General features: G+C 42.6%; 1 protein-coding gene across 3 annotated transcripts in view; it reads right to left on the bottom strand.

The window, feature by feature from the left end:
* Positions 1-20,015, bottom strand: part of LOC140191400 (gasdermin-A3-like) — a 46,594-nt gene extending 26,579 nt beyond the window's left edge. Inside the window, exons 1-2 of one of the 3 annotated variants that reach the window (XM_072248791.1) lie at positions 19,952-20,015; positions 2,030-2,203 (exon numbers count right to left, since the gene is read on the bottom strand). The gene's annotated coding sequence lies outside the window, so the exon portion shown is untranslated. Of the gene's footprint in view, positions 1-2,029; positions 2,204-9,986; positions 10,004-19,951 lie in introns of those variants that run through there. The other 2 variants (XM_072248790.1, XM_072248792.1) reach the window with 2 other exon arrangements.
* Between the last annotated feature and the right edge of the window lie 1,565 nt (positions 20,016-21,580).

Here is a 21,580-nt window from a genome sequence, read left to right as displayed (position 1 = left end):
CTTTTCCTCAGGTGGAATTTGTTCAGAGGCATTCCAGCAATTTTAACCTCAGAATCAGGTTTATTATCACTGAAATATGTCGTGAAAATTGTTGTTTTGTAGCAGCAGTACAGTGCAATACGCAGATTCTGCAGGGAGCGCTCTTGGAGTGAGGTCATTTGCTCCATTCCCGTTATCTTTTTTTTAACTTATGATCTCCCTTACTTAACAGTGCAATACAATACATAATTTTACTATAAGTTACAGTAAGAAGTTTATATACTAATAATTAAATGGTGCTAAAAAAGAGCAAATTGGTGAGGTAGTGTTCATGGTTCATGGACTGTTCAAAATCAGATGGTGGAGGGTGCGGACCTATTCTGCAAGCGTTGAATGTGTATTCACAGGCTCTTGTGTCTCCTTCTTGATGGCAGTAATAAGAGTGATGTGAAGGGGGCATGTCCTGGTTGGTTAGGGTCTTTAATGATGGATGCCCCTTCTTGAGACACTGCCTTTAGAAGATATCCTCAATGGTTTCCAATTACACGTAAGCTTATTGCCCCTTTCCCCCAACCATTTGTCACACATAACCTCTTTCACTGGTCTCAACAATAAGTGCTTAATCATTCTCCATCTAAAACCAACTCTTTAATGTCTTACATTTTTTGATTCCGGTGTTAAGCAACAACAATCACCAAAGACCCCCACCATCCAGGCCATGCTCTCTTTTTGCTGCTGCCATCAGGAAGGAAGTACAGTACAAGAGCCTTATGTCGCACACCACCAAGTTCAAGAACAGTTATTACCCTTCAACTATCAGACTTCTGAATCAGCATGGATAACTTCACCCATCTTGAATCTGAACACATTCCACAACCTATGGACTCACTTTCAAGGACTCTACAACTCATGTTCTCAGTTCTATCTATTTAATATTTATTATTTGCACAGTTTGTCTTCTTTTGCACATTGGTTGGCCGTTAGTTTTTGTTTGTATGTAGTTGTTCATTGATTCTATAATACTTCTTTGTTCCACAGTGAATGCCTGCCAAGAAATGAATCTCAAGGTTGTATATGGTGACATACACAGTATGTACTTTGATAATAAGTTTACTTTGAACTTTGAACTTTTTAAAATTGCCTGTGAACAGCCAGTCTTACAAGGATGTGGTCATGACCAATAAACCATATCACACTTCATTGGTCATGATCACATCATACACTTGTCTGTATCATGGTATGCCATTTTAGTTTATTTGTTACCCATTTCTAATTGCCCTTGGACTGTGTGTTTTGTTGGCCCACTTAGATGGCAGCTGGGAGTCAAATAGAATCTGGAATCACATACAAAATAGCATGGGTGTTAGCAAATCTATTTCCCTCATTTGCATCAGTTAACCACAAACGAATTGCTGGAAGAACTCCAGGCAGCCTCTGTTGAGGGAAATAGTGATATTTTAAGATGATGCTGTCTGACCCACTGAGTTCCTCCAGCATCTTGTTTGTTGCTCCAGATTCCAGCACCTGCACTCTCTTGTGCCAGCATTTGTTAACCAGATAGCTTCTAATGACAATCTGGTTGCTTCATTTCAGGCAAAGCTCTTCTACTAAATTCTCCTTTGCACAAAGATTCATAAACATAGATGTGAATCACTTGAGTTCCCTAGACTGGAGGGTTTTGGAGGCCAGATCATTGTTGGGTAATTAAGTTTGAAGTAATATAGTTTTAAAGTAAGAAACGAATTAGCTTTATTTGTCACATGTACATCAAAACATCAAAACATACAGTGAAATATGGCATTTGTTTTAACAATCAATACAATCCGAGGATGTGTTGGGGGCGCTAGTGTGATGGATATTCACTCCTTGGCCAGTAGGCCTCTTTCTCTTTCTTCGCTGTTTGTTAATCTTGCTTTCTAAACACAGCATCTGTTACTTGTAAGATCACAAACAGATGTAAGTAAACCTCCAACTAACAGTTGTTTAACTTCTGGTCATAAAGGGAAGTCAGTCTTCAGTTTTTGAAATGCAAATGGAAAGCATTAATTACCTTGATGTTGCAAGCAAGCTTTGTGGATAGTAGATTATCTGTCTGGGAGAAGTAAGGTTGATATCAGCACACCTGCTTTATTATTGCTCAAGATGCAGGAGAAGACAATGGGTCATTTCATTCAGGTTGTTTCAACAGACAAGCTGACTCTTAAATTGCTTGGTTCAAGAAAGCCTGCAGAACAGATGGATAATATTATTTAGCATATCAATAATTACAATGTGTTTACAGTTGGAAAGTTGTTTCTGTTTAAGGGAGTTATCTTCATGGCTTTACAGTATTAATGGTAGGTTGCTGAAGAAATATGTCTCCAAAATGCTTTTAGACTTTGTGTTGAAAGGACCTGAGGAAATATCGTATGCATGTGAATTCACCCAAGTGTTTGAAAAAGGGTATAAATATATATATAGAGCAGTTCAGGGTTATTAGGAGTGGTTGAAAAACATCAAGAAGAGTGATAAGAAGATGGTGGTGAACAGAACCCATTCCTCTAGCTTTAGTTTCTCCAATGGACAACTTGCTTGTCCATATCATGGTATGTCTTTTTAGTTTATTGGATTATCTTTTGGGTTTAAGAAATACTTTATGTTTTAGAAATGGTTTGTGATTAGGAAATAAATGTTTAAGAAAGAAATCCTCTGTGAGTTTTAAATGTGTTTTAAGGCGGTGTGGATTCAAATGTGTATCACTGAAAATAAATGAACTATGTTTTAAACTACTTTGTTAGCTGGAAGCATCTTCTCCTTGGTAGGGAGGAGGGACTCACCACTCAAATAGTGGGTATTTATAACCGAAAGGGCTTAAGGTCTTTGTTTTGAGTTTAGAATCTTTGCGGTCAGCAAACCCGATACCATCACACTCACAAGTATTGCCATGCTCCTGGCACCAACATAGCATGCCCTTAACTTATTCACCCTAGCCCATACATCTTTTGGAATGTGGGAGGAAACCAGAGCACCCAGAGGAAACCCATGCAGTCACGGGAAGAATGTACAAAACTTCTTACAGACAGCGGCAGTAACTGAACCTTGCCCTTTCAATCGCTGCTGCTGCCAAGTGTTATACTAGCTGCTACACTACCGTGCCACCCCTGAAAGATCAAGGAATTGAAGCCTATAGAGAGCTGGCATAGAAAAAGAGATGAGACTTGGGGCAGATTAGCCACAATCACATTGAATGCTGGGGCAGAATTGAAGGGCTGAATGCCCGACTTCTGCCCCTTTTCATAGGTTCAAATATGTCTGCCAACTGAATAACTGACACTTCCAGCCACCGAATGTAATTACACAGTTCAATATTCCAGAATATGGTATATCACAGTCACTTAGCAAGTGACAACATCCTAATTTACAGAGAGAGCTGTGAAAGTATTGCTGTTATCTATAGTTCTGAGTAGAATACTTCTGAAATCTGGTAGTATCGACACCCAATTGCCCACCATTGAGAACATCTACCATAACCGCTGCCTGGGCAGGGCAAAAAGCATTATCAGGGATGCATCTCACCCTAACCATGGACTTTTTACTCTCCTCCCATCCAGTGGGCGCGACAGGAGCCTCCACTCCTGCACCAGCAGGCACAGGAAGAGTTTCTTCCCTGAGGCTGTGACCCTGCTGAACCTCACATCACAGCGCTAAGCAGTATTGCACCCATATTGGACTGTCTCAGTACTTTTATATTTGTGTGCTGTAGCACTTACTTTTTATTCACAGTTATATTGTAAATAACACTATTCTTTGCATTTCTGGTCAGATGCTACATGCATTTCATTGGCTTTGTATCTGTACTCGGCACAATGACAATAAAGTTGAATCTAATCTAATCTAATGGTGGTGTGGAAGCAAGTTCCACTTTGAACTATACCTTGAAATGAGAACTCTCTTGTCTTTATTTTTATTTAGAGATATGGTATGGTAACAGGCCTTTTTGGCCCAATGACCCCACACCGTCCAATACCTATGTAACCAATTAACCTACTAACCCCTATGTCTTTGGAATATGGGAGGAAACTGGAGCACCCAGAGGAAACACATGCCATTTATGGGGAGACCATACAAACTTCTTACAGGCAGCAGCAGAATTGAACCAAGGTTACTGGCACTGTAATCGTGTTATGCTAACCGCTACACTACTGTGCCAGCCTTATTAGACTAATTTGAGACTACACTGCACTTGTAACCTGTTTTCAACCCACAAAGGGGAAGGACCATTTCCTAAGCTATCCTATACAATTTCTTGACTATGTTAAAGCTCCCTATGAGGTCACCCCCTCAGCCTTCTATCTAGACTCATTTCTGCACACAGTTAGCAACAATAGCAACTGATGCTAGAACTTTCCAGCTTTAAATCAGACACTGTCCACAAAAGCCATGAAGGGATGTGGAGCAGAGGCAGGTGTGTGTACAAATTAGCTGTGTTCTGATTGGATAAGAGGAGCCGAGGACCTACAGAGAACCCCTGTAGTTTCCTATAATAGAGAGACTGTGGTGATTTGTAGGGGAGGGCAAATGTACTAGAAATATATGGCAGTTCAGGTAGCAGCTGTGGGAAGAGAAATAGACTCCAGGTTGAAATATTAACTCTGCTTCTCTTTGATGCTACCTGACTGTTTCCATGGCCTTGTTCTCATTAGTGAAAGGATAAAGTAATTAATTCTTTTGTGGAAACACATTGAGGAAAAGTGTGTTTATTGCTGGAATATTGGGATTGGGACAGACTTGCTCATTCAAAATCTGTGTCAGATTCTCCAGTTCTTGAACCCTGAAAAAGGGCAAGTAAAACTTCTGGTTGTCTTCTTTGAATGGCTACAGAGCAGAGGTTTAATTAATAATCAGTGATTATAATGGTTGATGCTAAGTTCCAATACCTTGTACCGTACATATCCTATTTATACCCAAAGTTGCAATTGGCATCCTATAACCTACATGGTCAAAGCACTTTACAGCATAGCTGGCAGGCAATAGAAATCCAGAGAGCTTGAAATATGAAAATAGACTTGAGGACAAGATGTCATATTTAAAACATTTTACTCTGACTGATTGCCTAATTGTCACTTTGTCCGTCTAGTTGAGGTTTTCATTGTTAGAAGTAATAACATTGCTGTTAGAACCCATAACTTGTATACCTACCAACTTTTTGCACTCATTGCTTCTGCATTTCAAGTCACTATACTACGTAAATGGGTCATACAACTCTGTTCCAGAGACCAAATGACATTGGGGACAATAATAAAAAATAACTCTTCTCATTTTGTTCGAATGAACATAATAAAATACCCATAGTACAATTAAACAAAATTGGACAGATTGGATAGCCCTGCTTGAACAAAATGAGAGTGGCCTCTCTGCCTAATTTCAATAAAAGTCGATGATTGAGAAAACAAGTCAACAACTAACAATAAAATCTTTGCTAATCCCAAGCCGACATGACAATTTGACAATTAATATTGGACTGAATGAGTCAAAAGCTTTAGCCAAGTCAATAAAAACAAGTTCCCTCAACCCTTCAGTATGTTGGCATACTAAAGGAATCAATGTCTCGAGGGAATGTTTACTTGGATAATTATGCCAATAGAGGTGATGTTTCTCTGACAGGATCAAGGTAAATTCATTCCGAGAGAATTAAGGTTGTATTAGGATAATTACAATACATTGAATTTTAGTGAATTTGTGGAAATTGCAATGGAGTTTTTTTTAATGTTCGCTCAGTCAAACTGATAAAGTTGTCATCAGCCCTTGGAGTTCATTATTCGCTTTTGCCCTGTAAGCAGTGATGTCACTACTAGGCCAGCAGCTCAGAAAATACAGTAGGTCCCCAAGTCCCCTTACTTAATATCAATAGAAAGATGATCACAGCCCATTATTTCAAATTGTTTTAATTATGATTGAAATCAGGGCCTTTAACTTGTCCTTGAATCAATCACTATACTGTCTTTAATTATGCAGTAAATTTATTTTGCAAGGACATCAATGTCTTTCACATTGAAGTGAAGGTGCAGAAAGAAGCCATTAAGCCTACTAATAGATACCAGTGTATATGCTTACCAAAAAAACCACCGGCACCCATCACATCTCATCCACCAAATCATCTTTCTCCCTTATCTGCTTAACTAGATAACCAATTACAAAGTTCTTCCAAAGTCAAAGGGCTTGGGATTGATTCATTATAAGAAAGACATTATTAAGCTTGAGAGATTCCAATGACGTCTTGGTAAAGCAAGCAGGTGTTACAACCAGATCTGGGCGCAAGTGGGCGCCAGTGCAGCTGTGGAGCAGGCAGTGTGTTCTCTGAAGATGGGATATATCATCGGCAACCCCTGCATCGGGCGGCAAGGCCTTGGCTGAGTTCACTTTCAGCAGTGGGGAAACGCAAGCATAAGGAACAGGCGAGACATGGTACAGGCAGAAGTACGGATCCGTGAGGAAGAGAAGCAGATGTCAAAGGCAATGGAACAAGGGTCCCAGGGTGCCTGGACAAAATGGGATCTGCCTAAGTGCAAGATCTCGTGGGCAGAGTTATGGAGACTGGAACCCTTCCGTATTTCCTTCCTCTTGCGATCTGTGTATGACACCCTTCCTTCACCATTACATCTATACACATGGGGGATGAGAGAGGACCCGAACTGTAAGCTCTGTGGTCAAAAGGGGACACTGGCTCATATACTGTCCGGGTGTAAAACAGCTCTAACTCAAGGACGGTATAGGTGGCGCCATGATAAGGTGCTTCTGGCTCTTGCTGACACACTAGAGTGAGAGAGATGCAAGAAGAGGACGGCTGGCACAGATTTGAGGAAGGCCATCACCTTCATCAAAGAGGGAGCTAGGCATTTCGTAACCAAACAACCAAAGCCCAATCTGCTGCTAATAGCCAGGTCCTGGGAGATGAGGGTCGATGTGTGAAGGAGGCTGCAGTTCCTGGATGTGGTGCACACAACCCTATGCCCGGACATTGTACTGTGGTCAACCGAAGACAGGAAAATAATTCTGGTTGAGCTGACTGTGCCGTGGGAGGAGGGATGGGAAGAGGCCCACGAGAGAAAGGCCTTGAAGTACCAGCCCTTAATGCAGGAGTGTAAAGACAAGGGATGGCAGGCATGGTTGTTCCCTGTGGAGATCGGCTGCAGAGGTTTCCCAGCCAAGTCAGCATGGCGGTTGTTGTCAGATCTGGGCCTGGATGAAAGGAGCAAAAAACAAACGGCTCATAGGATGGGGGAAGAGGCAGTCTCATTGATAAAACCATCCAATTAGTCCCACGCTCTTTTACCAAAGATCTACACTGTCTTATTTTTTCCTCTCTCTCTGGAGTACTTTAATTAACTTTTGGAAGTTACTGTTGAACCTACTTCTATCTGATAACATGAAGGTACATTCTAGATCATAACTCTGTAAAAAAATAATACTTTCTGTCATCAACTGTTTCTTTGCCAGTCATCTTAAATCCATGTTCTCGGTTTCTAAAACTTATGCAGTGGAACTGACTTCTCCTTACGTACTTGTTCAAACCATAAACAAAGACTGGCAAACAACCGAAGTGCAAAAACAGACAAGTCGTGCAAATAAAATTTGTAATAGTGGGAACATGAGTTGTAGACTCCTTGAAAGCGAGTCTGTAGGTTGTGGAGTCAATTTAAAGCTGAGGTGAGTGAAGTTATCCATTCTGGTTCAGAAGACTGATGATTGTAGGGTAATAACTGAACCTGGTGCTGTTCTTGATGATGGATGCTACTTTCTGGTGGTAGTGCTCCTTGTAGATGTCAGTGGACTGAAGGCCAGGGAACCTCAACAGACTGAGAGACCGGGGATCCTGAGGGGCCTGGGAACCCCAACAGACTGGGAGACCGGGGATCCTGAGGGGCCTGGGAACTCCAATAGACTGAGAGACCGGGGATCCTGAGGGGCCTGGGAACCCCAACAGACTGGGAGACCGGGGATCCTGAGGGGCCTGGGAACCCCAACAGACTGGGAGACCGGGGATCCTGAGGGGCCTGGGAACCCCAACAGACTGAGAGACCGGGGATCCTGAGGGGCCTGGGAACCCCAACAGACTGAGAGACCGGGGATCCTGAGGGGCCTGGGACCCCAACAGACTGAGAGACATAGAAACATAGAAACATAGAAAATAGGTGCAGGAGTACGCCATTCGGCCCTTCCAGCCCGCACCACCATTCAGTACGATCATGGCTGATCATCCAACTTAGAACCCTGTACCTGCCTTATCTCCATACCCCCGATCCCTTTAGCCACAAGGGCCATATCTAACTTCCTCTTAAGTATAGCCAATCAACTGGCCTCAACTGTTTCCTGTGGCAGAGAATTCCACAGATTCACCACTCTCTGTGTGAAGAAGTTTTTCTTCATCTCGGTCCTAAGAGGCTTCCCCTTTATCCTCAAACTGTGACCCCTCGTTCTGGACTTCCCCAACATCGGGAACAAACTTCCTGCATCTAGCCTGTCCAATCCCTTTAGAATTTTATACGTTTCAATCAGATCCCCCTCAATCTTCTAAATTCCAGAGAGTATAAGCCTAGTCGATCCAGTCTTTCATCATATGAAAGTCCTGCCATCCCAGGAATCAATCTGGTGAACCTTCTTTGTACTCCCTCTATGGCAAGAATGTCTTTCCTCAGATTAGGGGACCAAAACTGCACACAATACTCCAGGTGTGGTCTCACCAAGGCCTTGTACAACTGCAGTAGTACCTCCCTGCTCCTGTACTCAAATCCTCTTGCTATGAATGCCAGCATACCATTCGCCTTTTTCACCGCCTGCTGTACCTGCATGCCCACTTTCAATGACTGGTGTATAATGACACCCAGGTCTCATTGCACCTCCCCTTTTCCTAATCGGCCACCATTCAGATAATAATCTGTTTTCCTGTTCTTGCCACCAAAGTGGATAACCTCACATTTATCCACATTAAATTGCATCTGCCATGAATTTGCCCACTCACCTAACCTATCCAAGTCATCCTGCATCCTCTTAGCATCCTCCTCACAGCTAACACTGCCGCCCAGCTTCATGTCATCCGCAAACTTGGAGATGCTGCATTTAATTCCTTCGTCTAAGTCATTAATATATATTGTAAACAACTGGGGTCCCAGCACTGAGCCTTGCGGTACCCCACTAATCACTGCCTGCCATTCTGAAAAGGTCCCATTTATTCTCACTCTTTGCTTCCTGTCTGCCAACCAATCCACATCAATACCATACCCCCAATACCATGTGCTTTAAGTTTGCACACTAATCTCCTGTGTGGGACCTTGTCAAAAGCCTTTTGAAAATTCAAATATACCACATCCACTGGTTCTCCCCTATCCACTCAACTAGTTACATCCTCAAAAAATTCAATGAAGTTCGTCAGACATGATTTTCCTTTCACAAATCCATGCTGACTTTGTCCGATGATTTCACAGCTTTCCAAATGTGCTGTTATCACACCTTTGATAACTGACTCTAGCATTTTCCCCACCACCGATGTCAGGCTTACCGGTCTACAATTCCCTGGTTTCTCTCTCCCGGGGAATCCTGAGGAGCCTGGGAACCCCAACAGACTGAGAGATCAAGAAACCTCGGGCGGGGCTGAGGGGGAGGCTTGGGAGTCCTAGAGGTGGGGAGGACATTGCAAAACCCTAAACACATCAAATAAGCCTTGGAAATGATCGGAAAAAGAAAACCCTGAGAACATAGAGAAAAGTCCTTGGGAAACCTTGACAACATGAATCTTGAAACTTAAAGAAGGAACCTTTTCAAATCTTGCTCAGTGTTTTATTTTTCACAATTTTTCCAGAGGCAATTAGGATATGCTCTCAATTTTACAGATCAAGACAGCATAAACAGGTTTCTTTCATCGCTAAGCTAGCTGGTTCTCTGTAGATCTGTTTAATTTGCTACATGAAAGTTCAATTTTCCCAGTCTGTACCATGACTTTCATCAAGAGGTTAAAACTACTCTTGACTTACTTTACTTATGTATTTGCACACTCCAGCCAGGGATCAGCTTTTGGAGTAGGGCTCTTCCAGAATTTACACGATTGACTTGAATGATGATTTGTTGAATCAATTGAAAAGCTTGCTTGAAGCGCTCATTTGTTATGCAGACCTGAGTCACGGGACCACAGAGCTGGGAACCTGGGTACTTGTGACTTGAAAAGCTTGGAATGGATACCGGAGAAACTCAATGTAGACTAGAGAAGCTCGGTATGTAGACTCGGGACTCTCGGAATGTAGAATCAGGACATGCACTGAGAACAGAAGGCACCCTCTCCTCGAGCCACCAATGTCAACATATCACTGTTCAAACTTTGTTGAGTCCATTACTTGGCAAGTTCCTTCTGTCACCCTGGAGACAGAAGAAGAGTTCATACATAGGAATTCCAATGGAACATTGTTGCCTCAATGAATCACTCTGACTAATGAATCTCATGGCGAAGGTCAACTGCTCTCCCTCCGCTGGGTCCATCTTTGGGTGGTTGAGACTTGTTGTCACCTGGTTCGGATATGGCCCAAGTGCGGAGTGAGAGACACTGAAGCGGGTCGATAGATCACAGACTTCAATGCGAACAATGTTAAAGGGAAAAGTAAACAACAAACACTAGGCCAAACAGGGCCATTAACTAAAACTCTCAAATGGAAAACGAAGCCTACACTGCAGCTGAACAACTAAGAATAAAATGAATACTGCTATTTGACAGCCCAATTTCTCAGGCAAGGCGGAATGCTCAGGCAAAGCATTGCTGTGTCTCAACAAATACTATGACGGAATGAATAGGGTTAAATACTATCACAATGACATAATAATTAGCCGGCATGTGCACATTCACGAGCACAATTGCTGTATCTGCTGCGCTGCCGAATCTGTGGTTGTGACATGTTCCACTCCTGGTACTCATTATCCCAACCTGGTAGCTGGTTGCTGGTAACATTGGCATTATGGGGAATATGTTAGTTCATTGGAGGATCCGTGGTTTTGTGTGTGAATTCATGCCTTGTAGCTTCTTGATTTTCCCTTGGACAAATTTAGAACAAACCATATTGGAACTGTTGAATCTTTAAAGGTGCCATTGGTCTTGTTTTGAATAATTCTGCTCAGGAGATTTTTTTTTAAATAAGAGATTCATGTGTAAACTGCAGAGATCCCAGGTGAGACAAATCATGTCTCTGAGTCCACACTCCAACCCTATAATTTATGAAGGTGTGTGCACTTCTTGAATTCCTGCATATTCCGAACTTCTTTTCCATATACAGCAGGAAAACGCAACTGTGTCATTTAAAATTAATAATTGTATGATACATTTCAAATTTAGTATTATTTACTAGAATATTCATACTATTGTCAAGAAATTCATTAGTGATAGTAGCAGATAAGCATTTGAAAAGCTCTAATCAACCTTAAATTGCTATTAGTCTAGGTAAGGATAAAATATTAGCCCCAGAAGCAACCCCACTAAAATATACTTATGAGCGCTATACTAGAAGTGATTAATATAATCACCACTGCCAATTGTCCACACCTGCTTACTGGAAATTGCTTGGTTTATTCTTGTCTTTGCCTTGTTTTTGGTCTCACCTCTGTACATTTCTCCATCTCTGCACCTTTTTTGATATTTTTGCATTCTGGTTCTGGTCACTTGCCATCCCATTTCCGTCACCCTGATACTGGCCAGCGTGGCTCCAGATACCCAAACACTCTATCTGTCCTTCCATCCCCAGTCCACCTCAACTCGCTTTCCTTCTTCAGAAAACACAAAGCCTACCCGTTTGACCATGCCTTTGATGAAAGAGGTGCAAATGCACAGGAGTGTTAAAGCCTGTAGAGGGTTGCAAACCCAGCCAGCTCCATTGTAGGCACTAGCCTCTCCACCATGAAGGACATCTTCAAAAGGATATACCTCAAGAAGGCGGCATCCATCACAAAGAACCCTCACCATCCAGGACATACCCTATTCTCATTACTATCATCTGGGAGGAGGTATAGGAGTCTGAAGACGGATACCCTGTGTTTTAGAAACGACTTCTTCCCTCTGCCATCAGATTTCTGAACAGTCCATGAACCCAACCTCATTATTTTGCTTTCTTTTTGCACTACTTATTTTTTATATTTCTTATTGTAGCATAGTGATTTCAATGTATTGCACATTACTGCTGCTGCAAAACAACAAATTTCATAAGATATGTCAGTAATAATAAATTTGATTCTGATTCACATTCTGATTATCTACGTGAGGCTTGGTATCACATCTTCGTTACTTTGTTTACACTCTTGAGAAATACCTTGTGGCATCCTGGAGACACAAGAGATTCTACAGATGCAGGAAATCTTGAGCACCACAAGCAACCCAAGAACAAGAACTCAGCAGCTCAGGCAGCATCAGGGTTTCAGCTCAAAATATTGGCTGTTCAATTTCCTGCATAGACACTGCCCGACCTGCTGATTTCCTGAAGGATTTGGTGTGTGTTGTGGGATCTCCTGCCAAGTTAAATGGAAGTAATTATCTAGGAAGCTCATATGTTTTGGATTGTTTACGAATGATGGGTAAGTTAACAAAACCAATGGTGTGAATTAGAACCAGAAGCATACAGCACATAAATGGGTCCTTCAGCCAACTTTTTTGACCATCAACACTTCTTCTACAGAGAAGATTTATGAGAATGTTGTCAGGAATAGAGGGCCTGAATTATAGGGAGAGGTTGGTTAGGCTACGTCATTATTCCTTACAACATAGGAGAATAACAGATGTTATAGAGATGTTTAAAATTATGAGTGGATGGTTACAGTCTTTTCCCCAGGGTAGGGGAGTACAAAACTAAAGGGAATTGGTTTAAGGTGAGAGGGAAAAGATTTAAAAGTGATCTGAGGAGCAACTTTTTCATGCCGAGGATGGTGAGAACATGGAATGAGCTGCCACAGGAAGTGGTTGAGGCAGGTTTGATAGTATCATTTAAGAAACATTTGGACAGATACATGGAGGAATGGGACTTAGAGGGATATGGGTCGAACACGGGAATCTGGAACTAGCTGGGTGCACACTGTGATTGTCATGAATCTGCTAGGTGAAGTGCCTACAGTATATCTGTGTTGTATTGTTCTATGACTTTAAATACACCAGCCCTCACAGCTATCTTCCTTATCAATTTCTATTGCACAGCAGCCTAAATATCCTCCAGCATTTCCTGTTGACGAACTCTCTTCACGTCTGTCAAGTCACTTTCCTTTGCAAGCGCTGTGTGGCCACCATTGTTAAAGGATTTGACAAGGCAGATGAGAATTTGATGTTTTCCCTTGGCTGGACTCCATGTAACCAGGCATCAGATCTCAAACTAAAGGGAAGACGAAGCTGGGAAGAAATTTCTCACTCAGTGGATAGTGAATCTTTGTAAACCTTTACTGAAGAAGGGCAGGTCTCTGAGTACATTCAAGGTAAAGATCCTTTGATTTCAAGATGTTAAGGGAATCAAGGTATGTGAGATTAGTGCAGGGATGTAGCACAGAGATGATAGATCAGCACTGGTACAGCAAGTTCAAGTTTGTCATTCAACCATACATGTGAAAACAGCCAAACAAACAGCATTCCTCTGGGGCCAAGGTGTAAAGCACAGAACCAACAGTCACACACAGCACACAGCACAGATAGCACATACAATTATCTTAGCAGAAAAACATACAGATACAAAAAAATACAATAATATAGCCCAAGTCCCTAAGTATCATGGCCTGTAGATTGATGGTGCATTCAGCAGACATAAAATTCATTTTTTTTTCCTTTTGTTAAGCTCTTATGTCCCTGTGACTCAGTTCACACAAGCACTTGTGATATTTAGTCGGGAGCTTCAGTGGTGAATGAGTTAATCTGGATTTAGTTAGGCAAGCAGTCAATTTACAAACCATGCTCAAGGTTCAAAGGTTAAAGTAAATTTATTATCAAAGTACATATATGTCACCATATACAGTCCTGAGATTCATTTTCTTCTGGGCATTCGCAGTACACAATAGAATCAATGAAGGACCACACCCAACAGGACAGACAAACAACCAATGTGCACAAGACAACAAACTGTGCAAATACAAAAAGGAAGAAAAAAAATAATATTAATAATAATTAATAAATACACAATAAATATCAAACATGAGAAGTGTCCTTGAATATGAGTCCATAGGTTGTGGGAACAGTTCAGTGATGGGATGAGTGAAGATGAGTGAAGTTATATGGACAGGAAAGGAATGGAGGGTTATGGGCTGAGTGCAGGTCGGTGGGACTAGGTGAGAGTAAGCTTTCAGCACGGACTAGAAGGGCCAAGATGGCCTGTTTCCGTGCTGTAATTGTTATATGGCTATATGGTTATATGGTTATTCCCCCTGGTTCAAGAGCAGGATGGTTGAGGGCTGATAATTGTTCCTCAAACTGGTGGTGTAGGTCCTGAGGCTCCTGTATCTTCTTCCTGATGGCAGCAGTGAGAGGAGAGCACGGCCTGGATGGTGGGGGTCCTTGATGATGGATGCTTCTTTCCTGTGACAGTGCTCCACGTAGATGTGCTCAGAGGTGGGGAGGGCTTTACCCGTGATGGACTAGGCCATATTCACTACTTTTTGTAGGCTTTTCTGTTCAAGGACACCACACATCAACAAAATTTTATCAAAGTTTCAGATGATATGCCAATACTTTGTAATCTCTGGTTTCCTCCTCCTAAAGTCAATAATCAGCTCCTTGGTCTTGCTGACATTGAGTAAGAGGCTGTTGTTATGCCATCGCTCAGCCAGATTTTCAATCTCCCTCCTATATCCTGATTTATCACCACCTTTGATTCAGCCAATGACAGTGGTGTCTTCAGCAAACTTAAATATGGCATTGGAGCTGTGCTTAGCCACACCATCATAGGTGTAAGTCGAGTAGAGCAGGGAGCCAAGCACACTGCCTTGTGGTGCACCTGTGCTGATGGAGGTTGTGGAGGATTGTGTTTTTGCCAATTCAAACTGATTGGGGTCTGCAAGTGAGCAAATTGAGAACTCAGTTGCATAAGGAGGTATTGAGGCCAAAGGTCTTGAAGCTTATTAGTCTTGAGAGGACGATAGTATTGAATGCCGAGCTGTAGTCAACAAAGAGTATCCTGATGTATGCTTCTTAGCTGTCCAGATGTTCTAGGGTTGAGTCAAAAGCCAATGAAATGCCATCTGCTGTTGACCTTTTGTGACGGTAGGCAAACTGGAGCAGATCTAAGTCACTTTTCAGGCAGGAGTTGATGTGTTTCATCACCAACTTCTCAAAGCACTTCATCACAGTGGATACAAGTGCTGCTGGATGATAGTCATTGAGGCAGGTCACCACTTTCCCCATAGGCACTGGTATAGCGAAGCCTGCTTGAAGCAGGTAGGTGTCTCAGACTGCCAAAGCGAGAGGTTAAAGATCTCAGTGAACACTCCAGCAGTTGATCAGCACAGGTCTTTAGTACTTGGCCAGGTACCCTGTCTGGGCCAGATGCTTTCAGTGGACTCCAAAAGCATGCTCTCATGTTGGCCTCAGAATTAGAAGTCTCAGGGTTATCGGGGACTGGGGGAGTTCGGGATGGTGCGTCCATAGTTTAATGGTTAAAGTGAGCATTGAGCTCATCTGGGAGCGAAGTCCTGTCTCTGATGTTGCTTGATTTCACTTTGTAGGAGGTGCTAGCATTCAAGCCCTGCCAGAGCTGTCAAGCATCCCTCATTGATTCAAGTTTGGTCCAAAATTGACACATCACACATGAGATGTCTTTCCAGAGATTGTACCTGGACCTCTTGTATTTTAGCTGGTCACCAGACCTGAATGTCTATGATCTGGCCCTCAGCAGTTTGCGGATCTCATGGTTCATCCAGGACTTCTGGTTTGAGAAAACTCTGAATGATTTTGTAGGGACACACTCAACTGCTTTTATAAAGTCCATGACCGCCGTGATGTATTCATTCAGATTTTCTGATGAGTCCTTGAACGTGGCCCAGTCCACTGACTCTAAGCAATCCCGTAGCCTTCTTTCCTTCGAGAAACTAATCTTTCAAGAAGATTTTGCTTTTCTTCTTTAAAATTAAAGAACTTATCTTTATCTGAAGGTCTTATCCTTATCAAAGTCACTGTGACGCAGTTCACACAAGTGATTGCAATACTTCATCTCACAGCCGATGATCACATTTTAAGGACTCTTTATCTTGTATTTTCACGCTCTCATTATCTATTGCTATTTATTTATATAAGCATTTGCACAGTTTTGTCTTCTATACGCTCGCTCTTTTCATTGTTCCTGTTTATAGTTACTATTCTATAGATTTGCTGAGTATGTCTGTAGGAAAAAGAATCTCTGGGTTGTATGTGGTAACACATATGTACCCTGATAATAAATTTTATAATTAACTTTATTTGTCACATGTACATCAAAACAGATAGTGAAGCTCATCGTTCGGGACAAATTAAGTCAGCAAGGACTGTGTTGAGAGCAATCACAAGTGTTGGCATGCTTCTGGTACCAACATGGCATTCTCACAACCCACTGACTCTAAACCATTTGTCTTTGGAATATGGGAGGAAACCCATATGGTTACAAACTCCTTACAGACCTGATTACCCTGACTTGTGATTGTTGGTGCTCTGTATGGCATTACCCTAAGCGGCCATGCCACCCTCTCATCACGGTGACGTAGTTCACACAAGCACTTGTGAGATCTACTCAGGAGCTTCAGTGGTGAATGAGTCAACCCAGATTTAGTTAGACAAGCAGCTCAGGTGTAAAGGCAGTCAGGTAGAAGGGCTGAAATGCGTGTACTTCAATGCAAGAAGCATCAGGAACAAAGGTGATGAACTGAGAGCTTGGATACATACATGGAATTATGATGTAGTGGCCATTACAGAGACTTGCCTGGCACGAGGGCAGGAATGGATTCTCAATATTCCTGGATTTCAGTGCTTTAAAAGGGATAGAGAGGGGGGAAAAGGGAAGGAGGGGTGGCATTACTGGTCAGGGATACTATTACAGCTACAGAAAGGGTGGGTAATGTAGCAGGATCCTCTTTTGAGTCAGTATGGGTGGAAGTCAGGAACAGGAAGGGAGCAGTTACTCTACTGGGAGTATTCTATAGGCCTCCTGGTAGCAGCAGAAATACAGAGGAGCAGATTGGATGGCAGATTTTGGAAAGGTGCAAAAGTAACAGGTTGTTACCATGGGTGACTTTAACTTCCCTAATATTGATTGGCACCTGATTAGTTCCAATGGTTTAGACGGTGAGTTTGTTAAGTGTGTCCAGGACAGATTCCTGTCACAATATGCTGACAGGCCGACTAGGGGGAATGCCATACTAGATCTAGTATTAGGTAACGAACCGGGTCAGGTCACAGATCTCTCAGTGGGTGAGCATCTGGGGGTCAGTGACCACCACTCCCTGGCCTTTAGCATTATCATGGAAAAGGACAGAAGCAGAGAGGACAGGAAAATTTTTGATTGGAGAAGGGCAAATTATGAGGCTATAAGGCTAGAACTTGCGGGTGTCAATTGGGATGATGTTTTTTGTGGGAAATGTACTATGGACATGTGGTCGATGTTTGGGGATCTCTTGCAGGATGTTAGGGATAAATTTGTCCCAGTGAGGAAGATAAAGAATGGTAGGGTGAAGGAACCATAGGTGCAAAGGGAGGTGGAAAATCTAGTCAGGTAGAAGAAGGCAGCATACATGAGGTTTAGGAAGCAAGGATCAGATGGGTCTATTGAGGAATATAGGGTAGCAAGAAAGGAGCTTAAAAAGGGGCTGAGGAGAGCAAGAAGGGGGCATGAGAAGGCCTTGGCGAGTAGGGTAAAGGAAAATTCCAAGTCATTCTTCAATTATGTGAAGAACAAAAGGATGACAGGAGTGAAGGTAGGACCGATTAGAGATAAAGGTGGGAAGATGTGCCTGGAGGCTGTGGAAGTGAGCGAGGTCCTCAATGAATACTTTTCTTCGGTATTCACCAATGAGAGGGAACTTGATGGTGAGGACAATATGAGTGAGGTTGATGTTCTAGAGCATGTTCATATTAAGGGAGAGGAGGTGTTGGAGTTGTTAAAATATATTAGGACAGATAGGTCCCTGGGGCCTGACGGAATATTCCCCAGGCTGCTCTATGAGGCGAGGGAAGAGATTGCTGAGCCCCTGGCTAGGATCTTTATGTCCTCGTTGTCCATGGGAATGGTACGGAGGACTGGAGGGAGGTGAATGTTGTCCCCTTGTTCAAAAAAGGTAGTAGGGATAGTCTGTGTAATTATAGACCAGTGAGCCTTACGTCTGTGGTGGGAAAGCTGTTGGAAAAGATTGTTAGAGATAGGATCTATAGGCATTTAGAGAATCATGGTCTGATCAGGGACAGTCAGCATGGCTTTGTGAAGGGCAGATCATGTCTAACAAGCCTGATAGAGGTCTTTGAGGAGGTGACCAGGCATATAGATGAGGGTAGCGCAGTGGATGTGATCTATATGGATTTTAGTAAGGCATTTGACAAGGTTCCACGTGGTAGGCTTATTCAGAAAGTCAGAATGCATGAGATCCAGGGAAGTTTGGCCAGGTGGATTCAGAATTGGCTTGCCTGCAGAAAGCAGAGGGTCGTGGTGGAGGGAGTACATTCGGTGTGGAGGGTTGTGACTAGTGGTGTCCCACAAGGATCGGTTCTGGGACCTTACTTTTCGTGATTTTTATTAACGACCTGGATGTGGGGGTAGAAGGGTGGGTTGGCAAGTTTGCAGATGACACAAAGGTTGGTGGTGTTGTGCATAGTGTAGAGGATTGTCGAAGATTGCAGAGAGACATTGATAGGATGCAGAAGTGGGCTGAGAAGTGGCAGATGGAGTTCAACCCAGAGAAGTGTGAGGTGGTACACTTTGGAAGGACAAACTCCAAGGCAGAGTACAAAGTAAATGGCAGGATACTTGGTAGTGTGGAGGAGCAGGGGGATCTGGGGGTACATGTCCACAGATCCCTGAAAGTTGCCTCGCAGGTAGATAGGGTAGTTAAGAAAGCTTATGGGGTGTTAGCTTTCATAAGTCGAAGGATAGAGTTTAAGAGTCGTGATGTAATGATGCAGCTGTAGAAAACTCTGGTTAGGCCACACTTGGAGTACTGTGTCCAGTTCTGGTCGCCTCACTATAGGAAGGATGTGGAAGCATTGGAAAGGGTACAGAGGAGATTTACCAGGATGCTGCCTGGTTTAGAGAATATGCATTATGATCAGAGATTAAGGGAACTAGGGCTTTACTCTTTGGAGAGAAGGAGGATGAGAGGAGACGTAATAGAGGTGTACAAGATATTAAGAGGAATAGATAGAGTGGGCAGCCAGCGCCTCTTCCCCAGGGCACCACTGCTCAAAACAAGAGGACGTAGCTTTAAGGTAAGGGGCGGGAAGTTCCAGGGGGATATTAGAGGAAGGTTTTTGACTCAGAGAGTGGTTGGTGCATGGAATGCACTGCCTGAGTCAGTGGTGGAGGCAGATACACTAGTGAAATTTAAGAGACTACTAGACAGGTATATGGAGGAATTTAAGGTGGGGGGTTATATGGGAGGCAGGGTTTAAGGGTCGGCACAACATTGTGGGCCGAAGGGCCTGTACTGTGCTGTACTATTCTATGTTCCATGTTCTATGTTCTATTTACAAACCATGCTGCTAATCGTTCTGCTTTTCTTCCTTAGGGGCTGGCTGCAGTTTAGCACAGACTCTGTTTTAAATCAGGGTTAACATATTGTGATAAAGAACAGAAGTAACTCTATATAAACTACCAGTAATCAACAAATTACAGCCATTTAATCATCCAGGCAGGGCAGCCCTCCCAGTCTGAGAACAATTCATCATTTTATTATAAAAGAATCTATCATAAAATGTTAAAAACTGCTTGAACAAAGCCAGAATTTGAAGGACAAATCACACTAAAACAGAGACGTTGAGGCTTACCTTGACAGGAGACAAGCATTCTAATTCTTAGATAAAAATTTACATTCTTTTCAACACATATAAAGAGACAGAAGTTCCACCGGAAGTGGTTAAGATGACTTACGCAAGGTAGGTGTAAATTCAGACTGGAGATTGCAACTTTTAGTTCAATGGCTTCGATAATATGAACTGTACAGAATAGAAAAAGAGTAATTTGGCCCTAAAGGTAATTTGACACTTTTCAAAGTGTCATAACTTTGAAAAAGAATCTTATAGTCCCATGCTTTTTCCCTTCCAAAGCTATTGCAATTTTGTTTTATATATATAGTTTTTTTTTTTATTTAGAGATATAGCATGGTAACAGGCCCTACCGGCCCAATGAACCCACACCTCCCAAGTACGGGCTTTAGAATGTGGGAGGAAACCCACGTGGTCACGAGGAGAAGTACAAACTCCTTACAGACAGCGGTGGGAATTGATCCTGGGTGGCTGGTGCTGTAACTGTGCTATACTACCGTGCCACCCCTAAAGAGTCAGGGTGGTTAAAGCAAAATTAATCAATGCATTCAGTACATTGAATAAGCACTATTTACACAGAGTTATTTACAGAGTTACAAAGAAAGAGGAGGAGAAAGGGTTTGATAAGAATGCTCTGACTGGATCAGCACAGATTTGATGGACCGAATTGCCTCATTCAGTGCCGTGATGTTCCTCTATGGTTCTATTCCTCTATCCCCCTCATCTTGTTAGCCCAGGGAATGGACACTTCAGATTACTTGGCTAGAGGAGACTAGAAAAGACCCAAATGTTTTACTTCAATTTCCACACATTCACTTTAACAAAGTTCAAAATACATTTATTATCGTATATGTCACCATATACTACCTTGAGATTCATTTGCTAGCAGACAATCACAGTAAAACAAAGAAATACACTGGAATTTATGAAAAACTGCACACAAAGACTGACAAACAGCAAGGGTTATGAGCAAATAATGGAATTACAACCTTTTACAAACACCATGCAATAAAACATTTTCTCATTTTCCTCATATTAGAACAATGTAATGCCACTGGTAAAAAGTTCTTTTGTTTCACCTCTCTTGAGTTATTAATTTCAACTTTAGGACAAAAAAAATCTCCAGAATAGTGTGCTAGACTCATACCACACAGAAACAGGCCCTTTGGCCCAAATCGTCCATGCTGATCAAGTTGCCTTACCTGAGCTAGTCCCATTTGCCTGTGTTGACCCATTTTTCATTTCTTCTAAGCCTTACCTGTCCATATACCTCTCTTCTCTGTGGATTGTCACCTTGTCGTGGTGGAGAAGCTTGTGTGGTCCTGAGATCCCGAGAGCAATGCCGTCTGGAGCTATGCTCCTGGGAGGGTCACCCATGGCGGTAAGGTCGAGGGTGAGGTCCCTGACAAAGAACAATCCAACCAAGACCTCAACGGTGGAACAGGCGGATGAAGTTACTTTGAACTCAACGGCTGTGAAGGCGGATGAAGGCTGCAACAAATCCATCAGCTCCAATCGTCGTGGTTTCCATGCCATTGGAATCAGTTGGTTGATTTGTGAAGTATCGTGTGCTTCTTGGAGTGCAACATCAAGTACACATTAAACAAATACACGCACAGGCATCTTCGCTCT

Source organism: Mobula birostris, chromosome X (genome assembly GCF_030028105.1).
Source record: "Mobula birostris isolate sMobBir1 chromosome X, sMobBir1.hap1, whole genome shotgun sequence".
Lineage (NCBI taxonomy): Eukaryota > Metazoa > Chordata > Chondrichthyes > Myliobatiformes > Myliobatidae > Mobula > Mobula birostris.
The sequence above is the reverse complement of the archived record's forward strand: the minus strand, read 5'-3'. Positions and strand labels throughout refer to the sequence as shown.